This window comes from Macaca fascicularis, chromosome 4 (genome assembly GCF_037993035.2).
Source record: "Macaca fascicularis isolate 582-1 chromosome 4, T2T-MFA8v1.1".
Taxonomy (NCBI): Eukaryota; Metazoa; Chordata; class Mammalia; order Primates; family Cercopithecidae; genus Macaca; species Macaca fascicularis.
This window is the reverse complement of record NC_088378.1, coordinates 169,190,617-169,208,198: the sequence shown is the minus strand read 5'-3', so window position 1 is coordinate 169,208,198 and position 17,582 is coordinate 169,190,617. Positions and strand designations below refer to the sequence as shown.

Below are 17,582 nucleotides of genomic sequence, written 5' to 3'. Positions count from 1 at the left end.
CTTATACTTTCTTCTGCCAGCTCAGATCTATTTTTGAGCCTCTCTAGTAAATTTTTCATTTCAATTATCACGCTTTGCAACTCCAGAATTTTTATTTCATTCAGTTTTATAACTTCAATCTCTTTATATTTTCTATTTGCTGAGGTATTACCATGATACCCTCCTTTAGTTCTTTGGCCATGGTCTCCCTTAGTTCTTTGAACATGTTTATAATAATTGCTTTGAAGTCTTTGTTATGCCCAATGTCTGCACACTTCATGGGCAATTTCTATTGTTTGCTGTCCTGTGTATGGGTCACACTTTCCTGTTCCTTTGTGTGCCTTTTTTTTTTTTTTTAGACAGAGTCTTGCTCTGTCACCCAGGCTGGGGTACACTGGCATGATCTCAGCTCATTGCAACCTCTGCCTCCTGGGTTCAAGCAATTCTCCTGCCTCCGCCCCCTGAGGAGCTAGGATTACAGGCATGCACCACCATGCCCAGCTCATTCTTTTTTTTTTCTTTTTTTTTTTTTTTTTGGTATTTTTAGTAGAGATGGGTTTTGCCATGTTGCCAGGCTGGTCTCCAACTCCTGACCTCAAGTGATCCGCCCATCTCGGCCTCCCAAAGTGCTAGGATTACAGGCATGAACCACTGTGCCTGGCCTCTTTGTGTGTCTGATAACTTTCATCAAATAGTGAACATTTTCATTAATATATTGTAGCAACTCTAAATACTGATTCCTCTCCCTGTGGGGATTGTGTATTTGTTCAGTGTCTTGCCTTGACTAGTTCAGTGAAGTCTAGTCTCCTCCATTGTGCAGCCTCTGATGTCTCTACCCAAACATTTTCCCTCTCAATTTTATCTGTACGCCTGTGGTTTTCTGTGGGTCACCCCGGGTCAGCTCAGATGGTTAGTCAGTCTCTGATTTGTCAGAGGTTGTACTTAAGCCCCTGAACCTGTCAGGTTTGCACCACTGGATCTGTGTGTGGCTTCGAGACTGCTTTCACTGTTCAGGGAGTTTGTGAGTTTGCCTCGTGTTCAGCCAAGGAATAGCAGCTCAGAAGTTCCTCTTCATTCACCCTTCAGAGGACTCAGCTCTGGGCAAGCACACAGAGCTCCTGACCACCTGGGAGGACTGTGGGTTTAGCTGGGATCCCTTTGGTTGTCTCTTTCTTTGATCTCCGCATTCAGTTTCTGGCTAGTCTGCCTCTATTGGTATCACACCCAGTTGTTAATCTCCGCTAATTGCTAGTTGATTGTTCTATTGTTTTCAATAGTTACCTGGGGCCTTAAATTGCTCAATAGTCTAATCCAATTAAAGTAGAGCCCCTTGGCAAGGACGGTGTGTTGTGAGTCTTGAAACTGGCTCCAACGCTTTCCTTGGCAGAAACTTTGCACTATGGAGCCGGAGCTGGAGATGCAGGATGACAGGGACCCGGCAGCCCTACCTGGGTCCTCTTTACCAAGAAGGGGCTGCGTGTGTCTGGAAGGTGAGAGCTTGCGCCACGACAGCTCAGTATAGATCTTCTGTGAGCCACAGCTGGGGGCGGGGAAATGAAGGATAGAACTTACCAATATTCACCAGCTACCAAATCTACCGGAAATAGTTCTTTCACCTCCAGAAGCTGGAAGAGATGGAAGCTGCCGAGCCCACCAGAGCAGTTCTCCCACAACACAGTGCTGGAGGGAAGGGGAGACTGCATTTTTTACCAGTCCCACCCAGATCCTTTCTCTGTAGGGGTGGGAAAACAGGCTCCACTACCTGGCGGCCACCACCATTCAGTATAGGATTTCTGCAGCATGGAGCTCTGGGAAATACATCTACCGATATTCAACGCCTGTGGAATCCACTGGGAATAGCTCTTCTACCCCAAGGAGCTGGGGGAGATGGAAGCTGCCACTCAGCTTTCAAATTCTTTGGAGCAGCTCCTCTGCAACACAAAGCTATGGTGATGAGGGGAAGCGCTAGCTCAAAGGATAGCCTCCCCCTGTTCTTACTGTGTTTACGCAGGTTTGCTTTGTTGTAAGCACTTTGATCCATCTTCAGAGATTTTGGCTAATCCGATTTTGCTCACTTTGATTAGCTTAATAGCTGTCCTTCTGGGAGAGAACTTTCCCTAAGTTCCTCACACTGCTGCTCTGCTCCAAGGTATGTTTTTAAGTAGGAAAAAAAGTCTGTGAGGAAAAGCAATGTATATAATGTGCCACTATTTGTAAAAAAGGACAGAGGGAGAATGATAGATATATTCACTCATATTATGCTTAGAATATCTCTGAAAGGATATACAAGATTCTGGAAGCCACTGTCTGGTTCTGGGGAGTGGAATAGGATGGCTAGGAAGCCACTGTCTGGTTCTGGGGAGTGGAACAGGATGGCTAGGAAGCCACTGTCTGGTTCTGGGGAGTGGAATAGGATGGCTAGGAAGCCACTGTCTGGTTCTGGGGAGTGGAATAGGATGGCTAGGAAGCCACTGTCTGGTTCTGGGGAGTGGAATAGGATGGCTTGGAAGCCACTGTCTGGTTCTGGGGAGTGGAATAGGATGGCTAGGAAGCCACTGTCTGGTTCTGGGGAGTGGAATAGGATGGCTAGGAAGCCACTGTCTGGTTCTGGGGAGTGGAATAGGATGGCTAGGAAGCCACTGTCTGGTTCTGGGGAGTGGAATAGGATGGCTAGGAAGCCACTGTCTGGTTCTGGGGAGTGGAATAGGATGGCTAGGAAGCCACTGTCTGGTTCTGGGGAGTGGAATAGGATGGCTAGGAAGCCACTGTCTGGTTCTGGGGAGTGGAATAGGATGGCTAGGAAGCCACTGTCTGGTTCTGGGGAGTGGAATAGGATGGCTAGGAAGCCACTGTCTGGTTCTGGGGAGTGGAATAGGATGGCTAGGAAGCCACTGTCTGGTTCTGGGGAGTGGAATAGGATGGCTAGGAAGCCACTGTCTGGTTCTGGGGAGTGGAATAGGATGGCTAGGAGACAGGCATGAGTAAGAGACTTCCCCCAGTATATCCAGCTGTACCTTTTGAATTGTGAACCATGCAAATGTGTTACCCATTAAAATATAAAACTATAATTAAAATTTTGAGGCCGGGCACCGTGGCTCACGCCTGTAATCCCAGCACTTTGGGAGGCCGAGTCAGGATGATCACAAGGTCAAGAGGTCAAGACCATCCTGGCTAACATGGTGAAACCCCATCTCTACTAAAACAAACAAACAAAAACCAAAAAATTAACTGGGCATGGTGGAATGTGCCTGTAGTCCCAGCTACTCAGGAGACTGAGGCAGGAGAATCCCTTGAACCCCGGAGGTGGAGCTTGCAGTAAGCCGAGATCGTGCCACTGCACTCCAGCCTGGGCAACAGGGAGAGACTCCATCTCAAAAATAAATAAATAAATAAATAAATAAATAAATAAATAAATAAATAAATACAATTTGAACTGATTTTTTAAAAAACCACAAAAAGTATCCTAAGTAACAAGAGCTTGATTTTCAAGGAGGAGATTGAGGACTTCAAGAGGTATGGGTAGATTATTTTAAATATTTTTGATTATTTTTAAATGGGCAAACAGAAGAGTAATTCATATAATAAAATAGAATCAGACCATTATAATACTCAGACCATTAATAGAATAAAATGAAATAGTTAAATAAAGAGACCTTCCCAATTATCAGATCAGGGCTAACCTCTCCACAGTTTGTCCTTGAGGGAGAAGACCTTAAGTCAGGTAAAGCTATAAGCTTTATATAAGTTCCAGTCAATTTCCATGACTTAGATGAGGAATACCTGACGGAGTTTTAGAATAAACATTTTATTTGACCCATGACAGGGTTGAAGTTTTGGTCCCTTTCCTCTGAGAAAGCTCTCTGACCCATGTGAGTTTGCCCCCATGCTCCCCAGCAAACTTCAAAGCCAACATACTGAGAAACATGGGTAAAGTGATCCCTGTCAAGCTCCACCCTGCCAAGAAAAATATCCCAGAACACTATTTCTCTAAAATAATGAGTGTTGACATGATTTACCCTGTGTATTATTTTTTAGGGTCACTTTTAGACAATATAGTAGGGTATACAACCATTAATCAATTTCCTATTTGGGGGCATGAGAATACTTTCTAATTTTAACCTATTAAGAAGGAAATTGAAATGTCCACCTGATAGTCAAGTCTTTAGAAATATCTATCACTATGTATTTAGAATAAATTTTTGGAGCAGAGTTGCTCAGAACAAAAGATATAGAGATATTAGGAATTTTTAATAAACATTACCCAGTTACTTTCTGCAGCATATTAAATTCTCCAAAGACAGTCACAATACATCTCTCATCCTACACACGCTTCTGCAGTGCAGTGTGGACTTGTTCCTCCTCTGTCAAAACGTGTTCCTCTCCACCTGCTTTGGTGGACCTTGTGACTGCTTTGAGCAATGCAATATGGTGGAAGTGATGCTGTGCCCATGGATGTAACTTTTAATTGGCCTGTCAGCTTCCACTTCCTGCCCCTTGGAAAATGTGCCTTAAAAAGGCACACTCTCTTAAAAACTAGCCATTTTGCTGAAAAATGGCAAGTTACATGCAGAGGCTATGTGTAGATGTCTCACTTGAGCCCAACCTGAGCTCCCAGCCCACAGCCAGTGCCAACTGCCAGCTATAACCATGTATGTGACCCATCTGAGATGTGCGAGTCCAGATGAGCCACTAGATGACTCCAGTCCCAGCCAACAACATGCATAGCAGAAGAACCATCCAGCTAAGCCCAATGGACCCACAGAATCATAAGAAGGAATAAAGTGGTTGGTGAATATTGTTTTAGGCCACTGAGTTTGGGGTTCGTTTGTTACATAGCAATCAATAACTCAGCACTCTCCAAAAACACTGCTTCAATTTATATTCTCATCAGTGGTGTGTAAAAATGTTTCTTTCCCCAAATGCATGCCCACTCTTGGTATGTTTTTTCATCTTTGCAATGTAATGGGTGAACACTGCTTCTTAATATTGGGTTTGGGCCAGGCACAGTGGCTCACGCCTGTTATCCCAGCACTTTGGGAGGCCGAGGCGGGCAGATCACAAGGTCAGGAGTTCAATACCAGCCTGGCCAATATGGTGAACCCCTGTCTCTACTAAAAATACAAAAATTAGCCAGGCATGGTGGTGCGAGCCTGTAGTCCCAAATACTCAAGAGGCTGAGGCAGAAGAATCACTTGAACTAGGGAGGCAGAGGTTGCAGTGAGTCGAGATCGCACTACTGCACTCCAACCTGGTGACAGAGCGAGAATTCGTGTATATATATATATATATATATAAAGTATATATAAAGATTATCAGGCTAGACAAAACAGCTTCTGACTGGTTTTGGTAGCACTCCCCCTTATTAGAGTGTGAAGACGCACACCCAGAAAGAAGTCACTAATATCATGACAGTGTTTTGTTAATTTATTTATTTTTCTTTCCTTTTTCTTTTCTTTTTTTTTTTTTCTTTCTTCCAGACAGAATTTAGCTCTCTTTGCACAGGTTGGTGTACAGTGGCATGCTATCGGCTCACTGCAACCTCCACCTTCCTGGTTCAAGCGATTCTCCTGCCTCAGCCTCCAGGCACACACCACCATGCCCAGATGATTTTTGTATTTTTAGTGGAGATGGGGTTTTGCCATGTTGGCCAGGCTGGCCTCGAACTCCTGACCTCAGGTGATCTGCCTGCCTTGGCCTCCCAAAGTGTTGGGATTACAGGCGTGAGCCACTGCGCCTGTCCTATTTTGTTAATTTCTAAGTAAATGACACAGATAATATGCTCCTTGTCTGTGCCAGGAAGGAGCAGATTTAGTGGCAGGCAGAGCAGGGAGAAGCGGCACACAGGTGGACGCTCAGCTTCTCACTTGCAGGAGCAGCAGAGTAAACTCGCTCAGGAGCACAGATACCATGGAGGGAAAGATGCCGACTGAGCCGCACAGTCATTGCCAGCCTGTGTAGAAGAGACAGAAAGTCATGGTGGACCACAGTTCTTCCTTCTTGGCCCTGTGTTGTCTTTTTTCCGACTCCACTTCTGACACCAAATGTGTGGGCTTTTCCATAGCACAATCCGTGCTTCAGCGCCAAGGGTGTAGCTGCCCTTCCTTTGCTTCTGGAACTAACTTCCGGGAGTTAGCAGAGACCCCACAGGGTGGGGGCGCAGCCCCATTAGACAGCTCCCGCCTCACACTACTGCTGCAAATGAATGGCCTGGGCTCCGATGCTTCTATTTGGTGAATACAGATCTGAGTGTTCCCGTGACACTCCCCTTCAGGCTTGATAATTCACTCACAGAACTCAGGAAAACGCTTTACTTGCATTTACCAGTTTGTTGTAAAGGGTGCAAGGAGGAACCGCTAAATAGAAGAGACGCACAAGATGAGTGATGAGAGGGGCCGGCATGGGCTTCCTGACCCTCTCTGGGTGCGCCACCCTTCTAGCACCTCTGCGTTCACCACCCCAGAAGCAAACCGCATTGTTCAGGGATTTGGGGAAGTTTCATTATGCGGGTACAATTGATTAAATCCTTGGCTGTTGGTGATTAAAAATCTCTGGCTCCTCTCCGTTCCTTGAAGGTCAGGACTGGAGCTGAAAATTCCCCCTTTCTAATCACATGGTTGATTCCGCTGTCAACGAGCCCCCAACAGGAGTCACCTCCATAGCATAAACTCAGGTGTGATGAAAGAGGCTCATTATAAACAACAAAAAACACTCCCATCACTCAGGAAATTCCAAGCTCTGTGCCAGGAACTGGGGGAAAAGACCAAATATGTATCCCTTCTTGTTCCACAGTCCCGTATAAGCAACATCTACCTAAGCCACTGGCTTCTAAATCTGTCTGGCCATGACTCTTAAATACATTTTATATCCCAGCCAAGTACACAGTCACCACCTACACATATCTATGTATGTGCATAAAACTGTATGTATGTTTCATAAAACTGAAACCAGATTTCATGTAAGTTCTAGTAAATCATACTCACCCTTACCATATACAATAGACCAATATTTTCAATTCAGTTCATTCATTCCTATTCCATTCTGTTTCTTCATCTTCCTTTACATTTTAAATGCTGGCTTCAGCCCACAAAACTGATTTCTCAACCCACTAATGCATCCCAAGCCACAGTTCAGAAAACACTGTGTTCTCCATGCCAAGACTCATAATCTCTCCTCTCTGAGAGTTTACAAAGCAAAGAGCGACAGGAAGACACCCTCTGCAGAGGCAAGCAGCCCCCTGGACCAGCAGGAAGAGACATGAGCATGAGAGGTAAAGAGAACAGAGCTCGGTGAGCACCAAACCCTCCAGACCCAGAGCAGGTGATGGCAAAGGCAAGCCTCCACCCCTTTCAGACAGGTTTCTCCTTGCCAAACTGCTGAAGGCGTGTTGTTCAGGCAGCCTCTTGTTTCCAATGGTGCCCAGCGACTGTCTTGGCCCCACACCTGCTCTCGAGTTTGTTCTTGAGTCTCTGTGGAACCCTCGGCCAGTTGCACTTCTGCCCGAGGCCCTGGGCTCGTCCTGAAAAGGCCAACTTCACAGAGGCAGTGGCCTCACCTCCTGACACTCCAGAGCCAACGAGTTGACCCTTACAGAGGTCTCTGACCAAACTAGGGAGTTAGTCAGAAAAGAGGGTTCTGCCTCAGCAGTGGAAAAGGGATCTGTGTGGCTTCATTCTGACTAGAAGCAGCAAAATCCTGTTCCAGAAAGGCTGGCAGCGGGCTTTGTTCTTAGAGATGTTCGCAGCCCATGAGTCTGGAGACAGATGTTCTTTGTTATTCTATGAAACCGTATGGCTTTTTACGCGTTCTTTCTTCTTCCCTGGGTTAAATTGCTGTGGCATTGTCTCACTTCTTTTAACGGGCCGTGTCTAACATCTGTGTGATGAAAATGCTCATCTGAGGGCTTGTGGAGCTTGAATAGCCTCCAGGCTGCCGGGGACTTGCCGCCCCATGTAGGAGGGAGAGAGGCAGGGCATTGCTGGAGCGCAAATTAGGTCAATTCACGGAGCACAGGAAATTAGCGATGCAATCGGTGTTTAGAGGAAGAGAATTCTGACTTAACTCTCCTGGAATGTGGTTTAACCTGGACTCAATTTGCCTCCTCTAGAACTTGTATATAATTTTTAGATGATATTTATAGGGTTTTGTTTTTCATATTATAAGTTCAATACATGCTTAGAAAGAAATAAATCACTCATAATGCTACTACTCAGAATAAACCACTGTTATTATTTTGATTTTTTTTTCTCCCAGTCATTTTTGTCCCAGGTATGTATGTGTATGTAACTTGACATATATTTTTGTCATTAAACTTTATATAAGTTTATATGCAATGTTGAAAATCTATCTTTTAAATTTACCATTATATTAACACGTTAAAGGGCAAATACCTCTTTTGTAACATCTGTCCCCTCCTATCACTCTAGCCACCTTTAATGCTTCCAAATGCCTAAATGCCACCTCTCCATGTAGAGACAGCTTTGCTTCTGTCTCTCCATCATGAGGCAGCCTTCAAACAGGAAGAAATCAGGACACTAAGGTTCTCTGAAGCCATGCTCTAGACCCACCAGAGGCTAACAGGAGAGAATGACGTGGCATTCAAACTGAGCCTTTGTGTGACTTTGAAGAGTGTTCAGGATTTCACCTGGGCCAGATAATGGGCATGAGATCAGTTCCTTCTATGTTTCTAGGAACTGAGGGCCTGGAACTGCCTTGAAAGCCAGTGCAAAGCAATCTCCTCCTGCATAAGCGGCGATCTTGTGATTGGAGCTACGGGATAGGGACATCTCTCTCTCCTGTTGCCAGAAGGACCCATCTCTAAAGCCCACACTAGAAAAGGCCATTTGCAGAGAGAAAAAGGAGCAGGTACCTAGAGCGGGCCACAGTCTGCACACAGGAACCTGCCTGATGGGAAACCTGGGGACTGGATGAGGATGCAGCAGGCCTACTGAGGATTCCTTCCCAGAACGGTATCCCCCAAGAGCCCTTGTTTCCTGCTGATGCTGACCTCGGGTGCAGTGTGTTCCTGCCTCTTAAGTCTCCTCTACAACTGCATCCCCCGGGCCCCACCAGCCCCAGTCCACACCCTTCTGACTCAATAAATGCAAATATTTAACCAGGAGATAAGGGCCTTGGTCTGCTTGACACGTTAGTTTTGTTTTTTAAAGACAGATATGTCTTTCAAGACAGCACATTTCTGACTGTATCAGCCATCTAATGCCACTGATAATATCTGATGTTGTAGGCTACAAAGTGACAGAGTTAAATACTTTGATCTTCCAAACCCCCTTCCGTCTTTGCCCAATCGTTTCCTTCTTTGCTTCTTTGTGCTAAATATTAACTGGGTCAGATGGATCATTCTGATCTGTGTTACTCAGTAAAGATTCAAGTCCCGCCTTCAGATGGAAAGTCCAAAGAAGCCAAGATGAATCTCAAGTTCAATTATAAATAACTAGCAAAAAAGGGAAAGGAAATGAGATCAAACTTTAGTCATTTTCTTCAGGACAGTTTTCTCTTCTTTTTCATTGTGTACCGTTTCACATCATGAGAATTTCTGTTGCAAATCAGATCCAGTTCTGCCTTTGAAAGAGGCACCAAAATACAGCTCATGGGAAGAAGCAGCGTCTCACCTATGAGGATGAACTTGAGGACCAGCTGGTGGCTGAGGTGGGAGGATTGCTTGAGTATGGGGGTCTGAGATCAGCTTGGGCAACGTAGCTGAGAATTTAGTGCATTGTTCTTCTTCTTCTTTTTAATAGATAGTCTCCCTCCGTCGCCCAGACTGGAGTGCAGTGGCACCATCATAGCTCACTGCAGCCTTGAACTCCTAGGCTCAAGCGATGCTCCCACCTCAGCCTCCTGTGCAGCTCCCCACCCCAAGATGCCTAAACTTTGGTGGGCATGAATCACAGGGGGAGCTCCCCAAAATCTACAATTCTGCCAGGTTCTCACCCTAAGATGCTCAGTCCAGAAGAACTCCAGGTGATCCTACTGAAAATGAGTGGGGCCCAGTCTTTGAGAAACATTGTGGCAAATAAGAGCAGAAAAGCACTGCCTTTAGCAGCCCATTAGCCTCAGTGAGGACAGAAAGGGGGTTGAGAGGTGGAGATATGTAGGCAGTAATACAGACCTCTCATTTAAGAAGTTAGTGGGTCAGGCATGGTGGCTCATGCCTGTAATCCCCACACTTTGGGAGGCCAAGGTGGGAGGATCACGAGGTCAGGAGTTCGAGACCAGACTGGCCAACATGGTGAAACCCCGTCTCCCTCTGTTGCCCAGGCTGGAGTGCAGTGGTGCAATCATAGCTCACTGCAGCCTTGAATTCCTGGGCCCAAGCAATGCTCCCACCTGAGTGGGTCCCCACTGCAAGATGCTTAGTCCAGAAAACTACAGACGTGCACCACCATGCCCAGCTAATTTTTAAAACTTTTTTTTTTGGTATAGATAGGGTCTTGCTATGTTGCCCAGGCTGATTGCCAGCTCCCGGACTCAAGCAATCTTCTCACCTTAGCCTCCCAAAGCGCTAGGAGTACAGGTGTGAGCCTCTATACCTAGCCCTAGTGCATTGTTCTTGATGTTTGTTTTGTATTATATACGATGTGTGTGTATGTATATGTATATATCTATAATTTCATAAATGTATATTTTTCTTCCAGAAAATTCGGACAATAGAGATAAGCAGAAAGGGGAAAAAAGGCACTGGTAGTCCTCCCACTCGAAGACTTAGCTCCAAGAGTGCCCGACAGCTCCTGCTTCCCAGCAGTCACGGCCTTGTGTTGCACCCTCCCACACGGGGTCAGGGATGGCTGATGGTATATGATGAACGTGAGCAAAGGTAACTTCTGAGGCTAGATCATGAATGACACTGCAGCTTTCACCTGTAACCAGGGTTTTCAACAGCCGTGCTGTTAACGCTTTGGACCAGATAGTTATTTATTGTGGTGGCTGTTCTGCACATTGTAAGATGTTTAGCAGCCTCCTGGCCTACGCATCAGATGTCAGTAGCACCCTTTGCTCAACAGTAAACATAAAATAATGTCTCCAGGCTTTGCCAAATGTCCTCAGGATGAGGGAGTGTAATAGTCTGTTCTCACATTACTATAAAGAAATACCTGGGACTGGGTAATTTATAAGAAAAGAGGTTCAATTGGCCCATAGTTCTGCAGGTACAGGAACCCGGAGCATGGCAGCATCTGCTTCTGGGGGGCCTCAGGGAGCTTTTACTCATGGTGGACAGCAAAGCAGGAGCAGGCACGAAACATGGTAAAAGCGGGAGCAAGAAGGCGGGAGACACCACACACTTTTAAGCCAGATCTCATGAGAACTCACTACCATGAGCAGGGCCCCAAAGGATGATGCTAAACCATTCATGAGAAATCCACCGGGATGGCAATTTGTCATGAGATTTGGACGTGGACACGGATCCACACCATATTAGGGGGCAAAACTGCTCCCAGCTGAGAACCACAGACCTAGACTCTTGGCTTGCAAGCTCAGGGGAAAACAGCCAGCATGCTATGGCAACAAGCAGCACAGTGAAGAAGAGCACGTGGAGAGGAGCTGAGGTCTCCAGACAGCCACTGGCACCCGCTGGCTGCCATCGTGAGGGTGTCGTCTGCAGAGTGGACCCTTTTGCCCCGCTAAGCCTCCAAGTAACTGCCAGCTTCATGAGACACCCCGAGACACTCCCACATTCCTAACCGGTGGAAACTGTGCGAGATAATAAATAATGATTATGCTTTAAAAGCCACTAAGTTCATGGGTAATTTGCTTAATTGACTTCTTTGTTGAGTAATTACTCTTGTTGTTTGAATACTGAGTCCGAATTCCTTTTCCTTCTTTGGGAACATTTCTCTAGGGTCTAGGTCAAAGAGTGAAAAATGAGATCAGCAGGATTGTTTACTTATCACATAAAATCATCCTGCAGAATTAAATTATTTGTAACATTTCAATTAGTGGATGGAGAATATGTTGCAAACACCAGCCACTGAGGTGTCTGGTGGAACAAGAGAGGCTGGCCCCAGAGTGAGCCACAGCCACAGCGTTCTAAGTTTTGTGAACTGCGCTCCTGTCTCCAAAGCCATAAGATCATCATTTTTAGGAACCAGCTCCTCTTTGTCTGGTCGGGTCCATGGATGAATTAATAATACATTTTAGAGGATCTCAGTCTTTGTTCAGCCACATGTAATGAGTAAACTGAGGAATAGCAGACTCAAGTGAATTATGTGAATTCAGATTGATTATACATGGGTCTGACCTTACCATTCACAAAACCAGATCTTGATGGTTATTTCCCAACCAGGCTGAACGCACTGCTCCTGCAGTGAGGCGTGGATTGAGATGGGACGTCAACTTTGCCAATCCCTAGAGCGATTCACTGGAGCCCGCTGCTGTGGCTGCTCCCGCTGCTCTGGATTAAACTGTGGGGCCAGTTGGTCCTGACATTTTGGAAAGATAGCTTGGGGTCTTTGTTGTTGTGTTTAAATATATATATATATATATATATCATTTGACAGTGGAGTAAATTCCCTGCATCTCCCTTTATGGGCAACGGTGAACAGAAAGGGCTTTTCAGCTTTGGTTTTTAATATTGTCAACAAAAATGTATGATTCTATTCCTCACTGTTGTCAACAAACATGAAGATTATTCCACTAGCAAACTGTCTGCTGATTTTAGAATTACTAAAATCCAGTTATCCAGTTCTACAGATATAAATGTTATGCCAATGATCATTTATTATGGGAGAGAAAACCAGGAACTAGGGAGCAAAGAACTATAGATTCTAATTTCCTTTGTTTGTTTTTAAAGTTCTACCAGCCAAGAGATTTCCTCAAGTATTTATTTGAGGAAAAGGACAGAGAGGAAAGGAAGGGGAATTTTTAAAATAGTACTTTGGAATCTCCTGGTATGAGCAGGGCACACTGCCAGACTCTTAGCTTATATTTTCTCATTAGCTTTCACTAAGGAGGCAGTGGTCATTCTTCCCAGTTTCAGATGAGGAAACTGAGGCATTCACAGCTTCAGGAACTGTCCAGATTTCTGAATGATTGAAGCAGGATTTGCTCCTAGGTCTGCCTTGTTCCTAACTGCGATGTTAAACCAAGTGGATGATGTTCCTTTCTGTATTGATTAAAGCTCTTGACCGCAAACAACTGAAAATGACTCGGGCAAAGATAAGCAGAAAGGAATTGATTGGAAAGAGGGGTGGATGAGGAGTATTCAAGGATGTAAGTGTGGTTCGTGGAATCAATAGAAGACCGAAGGACCAAGCTTGGGAACCAGCAGAGACGAGGGAGCTGTGAAACCCAATGACACAGCAACAACCTCCGCCAGGACTGGTTCAGCTTCTGAGAGTAACCTTGGCCCTTGCTCCCAGCCCTTGCCCAAAAGTCAGAGTCCAGACGGGCAAAATGAAGGGCCAGGCTCGGGGCTCATGCCCACACCTGTGGATATATCCCTCCAGGAAGGAGGATGGCCTGACCCCCTCTGCTTCTATCTTGAGAGAGAGGCCTCTGAATTCACCCTCCCACCAAGGCCTCTTATATATAGTAGGAGAAAATTGGAGTCACCGTACCAGGCGGTAAAGCACAGCAAATGTCCATCCAGCTCTTGAAATCTAAATGTCTTCTTTATGGAAAAACTGCAGAGGTGCAATGTAAGCTTGACAAGTCTACCTGGGATTGGATGTGTGTTTCTGCCTAGAAGGGACTGCGTCTGCCTTGATATCCCCCAGATTTTGGTTCAGAGTGAATGTCCCAGTACATATCCTCTGAATGAAGAAATGAATTTTGCCCACTGTTTCTCTGACTACTTCATTCACTGACATTCCACTTACAGTTCTGGGCAAATCAGACATACTTAGCTCTCTTTACAGAGTTAAAATAATATAAACAGGGAGGAAGAAAACGACGTAGGGTTCTCAGGCAGGGTTGTGACCAAATGCATTTAGTGCATAAGCAATAAAGTTCCAGATCACCCTATGGGTCACACTTTCCTTCAGAAATTTTGCAAATTATGTTTGTTTGTTTGTTTGTTTAAGGATAATGTATCATCATCAAGATTTATATATGTGTGTGTGTGTGTGTGTGTGTGTGTGTGTGTGTATTTTGAGACAAAGTCTCATTCTGTCGCCCAGGCTAGAGTGCAGTGGTGTGATCTCGGCTCACGCCTCCCGGGTTCAAGCAATTCTCCTGCCTCACCCTCCCGAGTAGCTGGGGCTACAAAAAATCACCACGCCCAGCTAATTTTTTGTGTTTTTGGTAGAGATGAGGTTTCACTGTGTTAGCCAGGACGGTCTTGATCTCCTGACCTTGTGATTTGCCTGCCTCAGCCTCCCAAAGTGCTGAGATTACAGGTGTGAGACACTGTGCCTGGCCAAGATTAAATAATTTTTCAAACAATATATATCCTCACCATTTTTGCATATTACCTTTAACTTATTCCAGTACATCAATATTTAGCATAGTTATCAGCAGAGAATACCTACTTCCTATGTATTTTTTCATAAAATTATAAAATGTCTTGTGTTTCAAAATAGACTTCGTAATTATAACTTTAATGATGACATAATATTCCATGATCTTGATGTACCATCATTTACTAAGCCATTTCCTGACTGTTGGACATCTGGTCTGTATGAATCAGGCTTTTAATAAGATATGACTTGTGAGAAGATCTAGAATATTGTCAACAGATGGCTTATGAAAGTGCCTTTGATATTACAGTACATCTATTTATGATTCTGTAGTAAATAAAATGTAACTAGGACTGCTCCCAAATTGGGCAGTGATGTGGGCGGTACACATACACACAGAATTTCAGGCACCTAGGGTGAGATACGAAACTCAAAAGGATGAAATTCAAAATGTAAGTGAGAGAAAAAAAGGCCGAATAGAGTCAGATACACAGATAAAGATATTTTACTCGGTATCGTGTTAGAAATTCCATGCATCAGGAATTTCAGACTGCTGAATCCATAGTTCTATTTAGCTTTGAAATCTTGGTATTTGAATGTGCCTTCCACATTTTATATCCTTTATACTGCTAGTCTTTCTCAGTTTCTCCCTAAGATTATTTTAAGTTCATATTCTGAAATTACGGGGATGAAAGGTAGGAAGGGAAAGTCGTGTGGTAAGGGATTTTCCCCAGTTACAGAAAAAAAGAAATAGGGAATCGCAGCGGCAGATTTTGACTTATGGAATGGTGAAGGTATATGAAGCAGCTTAAAGAGGAATAGAAAAAAGGAAAGAACGATTTCTGTAGTCTGTGTTATTAGGAATAACAGAGCTACATCTGCTGCTTACACTTCATGCCAGACACATTCTCTGAGGCGCTGGGACTACATCTTGGCTCTTCAGGGCTGAAGTTGTCTTTTCGTAAGAACCAGATTTGCACCCCCGCCCACTGTTTCCAGTAAAGCAATGGGGCAAATCCCACCTCCCTGGAATGTTCTGTTCTGGCAGCTGGAGTGACAAACTGCGGAATATCATTCACACGGCGTTGGCTCTGATCAGAACAAATGTTTCTTCATTTATCGTCCCTCTCTTTGCTGATGATCCTGCTTGACTTTGCATCCACCCTGAAAATTTACCCAAGCTTTTATACGATGAGAAGGTACTATCTGCTAGAAAACATTTTTTATAGAGCACTTTATTCTAAGACAGCCAGTGGCAGTTCATGCAACTGTACAAAACCCAAGTCCTGGCTCCACGCAGGGCCATGCTGGGCCTTCATCCTAGGTCCTTTCAAATGTCTCTTGGAGAATGTTTCTGTAATAGGAAATGCACACTTATTTCTCAGGGCTTTATCTGCACTGTTTAAATGACAGTTCTCTTCAACCACTACAGTAAGAAAGTGATCAAATTCTATCATGCAAATGAATATACTTAATTATGTAGAAGTATATTTTTGTCACATAACAGTAATTACTCTAATAACAAATCAATAAGCTAGTAGATTTCCAAACAGGTTTCAAGATTTCTAAGAGGCAGACTAAAGGTGATTACAGTTCTCTTTACTAACATATACATCATGATATTATAATAATGATAAGTATAAAATTAACCCAATTTCTGCGATTCATTTATTACTCGACGGATATTTGAGTATTTTTACTGAAATGTATTTTAGTATTTGTTATGCCAGGCACCATTCCAAGCAGGGAGATCTAGCAGGATGTAAAGGGCAAGGCCCTGCTCTCGTGGAGATCACAGTCTCGTGCAGGAAGATGGCTAATAAGTAAATGAGGACATGCTCAAGGTAATTACATATGTTTGCATTAAAAATCTTTTAATAGAGATTTAACATTATTTCATCTGGTCCTTTCAAAAACCCTGGAAGGTAGATTACGAAGAGATTACCAGTGTGTAGAAAAGTTGTAAGAACAGTACAAAAAGCTCCCTTTTCCCCTTCACCTAGACGTTCCAATTGTTAATATTGTTATCAACTGTGTAGTTAATTGTTCATAATTGTTAATAACACTACATTGCTTCATCACCTTCCCTCTATATATACATATATATCAAATATATATGTATGTCAGTGTATGTATATATGTGAGTGTGTGTGTGTATATATATATAGTCAGGATATGTCACCTATCTCATACAAGGGGTTGTATATATATACGCTGACATATATTGGCTATATATACCCTGACATTGTGCCTGGGTGGCTTATAAACAACAGAAATGTGTTTCTCACAGTTCTGGAGGCTGGAAGTCCAAGATTAAGGTGTCAGCAGGTTCAGTGTCTGGTGAGGGCCTGCCCTCTTCTTCATAGACCGCACCTTCTCCCTGCATCCTCACGTAGAGGAAGGGGAAGCTCCTTCAGGCCACTTGTGTAAGGGCACTAATCCCATGCATGAGGGTGCCACTCACCTCCCAAAGGCCCCACCTCCTAATACCATCACCTTGGTGATTAGGTTTCAACAGATGACTTTTTGGGAGACAGAACCTTTAGACCATAGCAGTGCCCTCATCCCTAAATATCCCACTGTGTACCTCCTAAAAACAAGGACACTCTTTGTCACCCCAACACAAGACTGTCCAAGTCAGGAAATGAACACAGATACAGCACAGCCATCCAATCCACAGACCTGGTTCAAATTCCACCAAGGGTCCACCAGCCTTTCCTGTGCAGGCTGTGAGACAGCACGCCTTGCACTGAGCTTCTGGTCACCTCAGTCTGTTCCCATACGGAACAGCCCCCAGTCTTTTTCTGCCTCTGTGCCCTTGGCACAGGAGCACAGGTCCTTCATCCCATGGGCTGAGACCCCCCGGCACTCAAGGCTGTAATACCACCGAGGAGATGCTGTGTCCTTCTTCATGCATCAAACCATGAGGCGCACGGTGCCACCTGTCCTACCTGAGATGGTCTCACCTTAATTACGCAGTCAAGCTGTGTCTGCCGCCTCCCCCTTGCATTTGGTAGTGGTTTGTAGGAAGGTAGTCCAATGTTTTGCCAACATCCTGTTTCTCATCAAACCTCCACACACCAGGGACACCCACATGGATCAACAACTACTGTTACTGTTGCCTAAGAGTGATTATCTATTTCCATCATTCCCTCTGCATTTACTAGTTGGCATTCTACTACAAGGAAGAGC

General features: G+C 44.5%; 1 long non-coding RNA gene across 1 annotated transcript; it reads left to right on the top strand.

Moving 5' to 3' along the window:
- The first annotated feature begins 1,588 nt into the window (after nucleotides 1-1,588).
- LOC141410180 (uncharacterized) lies at nucleotides 1,589-11,725 on the top strand. The gene is made up of 2 exons (XR_012434318.1): nucleotides 1,589-2,128; nucleotides 10,632-11,725. It is a non-coding gene; the product is annotated as an uncharacterized lncRNA (long non-coding RNA).
- Nucleotides 11,726-17,582: the final 5,857 nt, after the last annotated feature.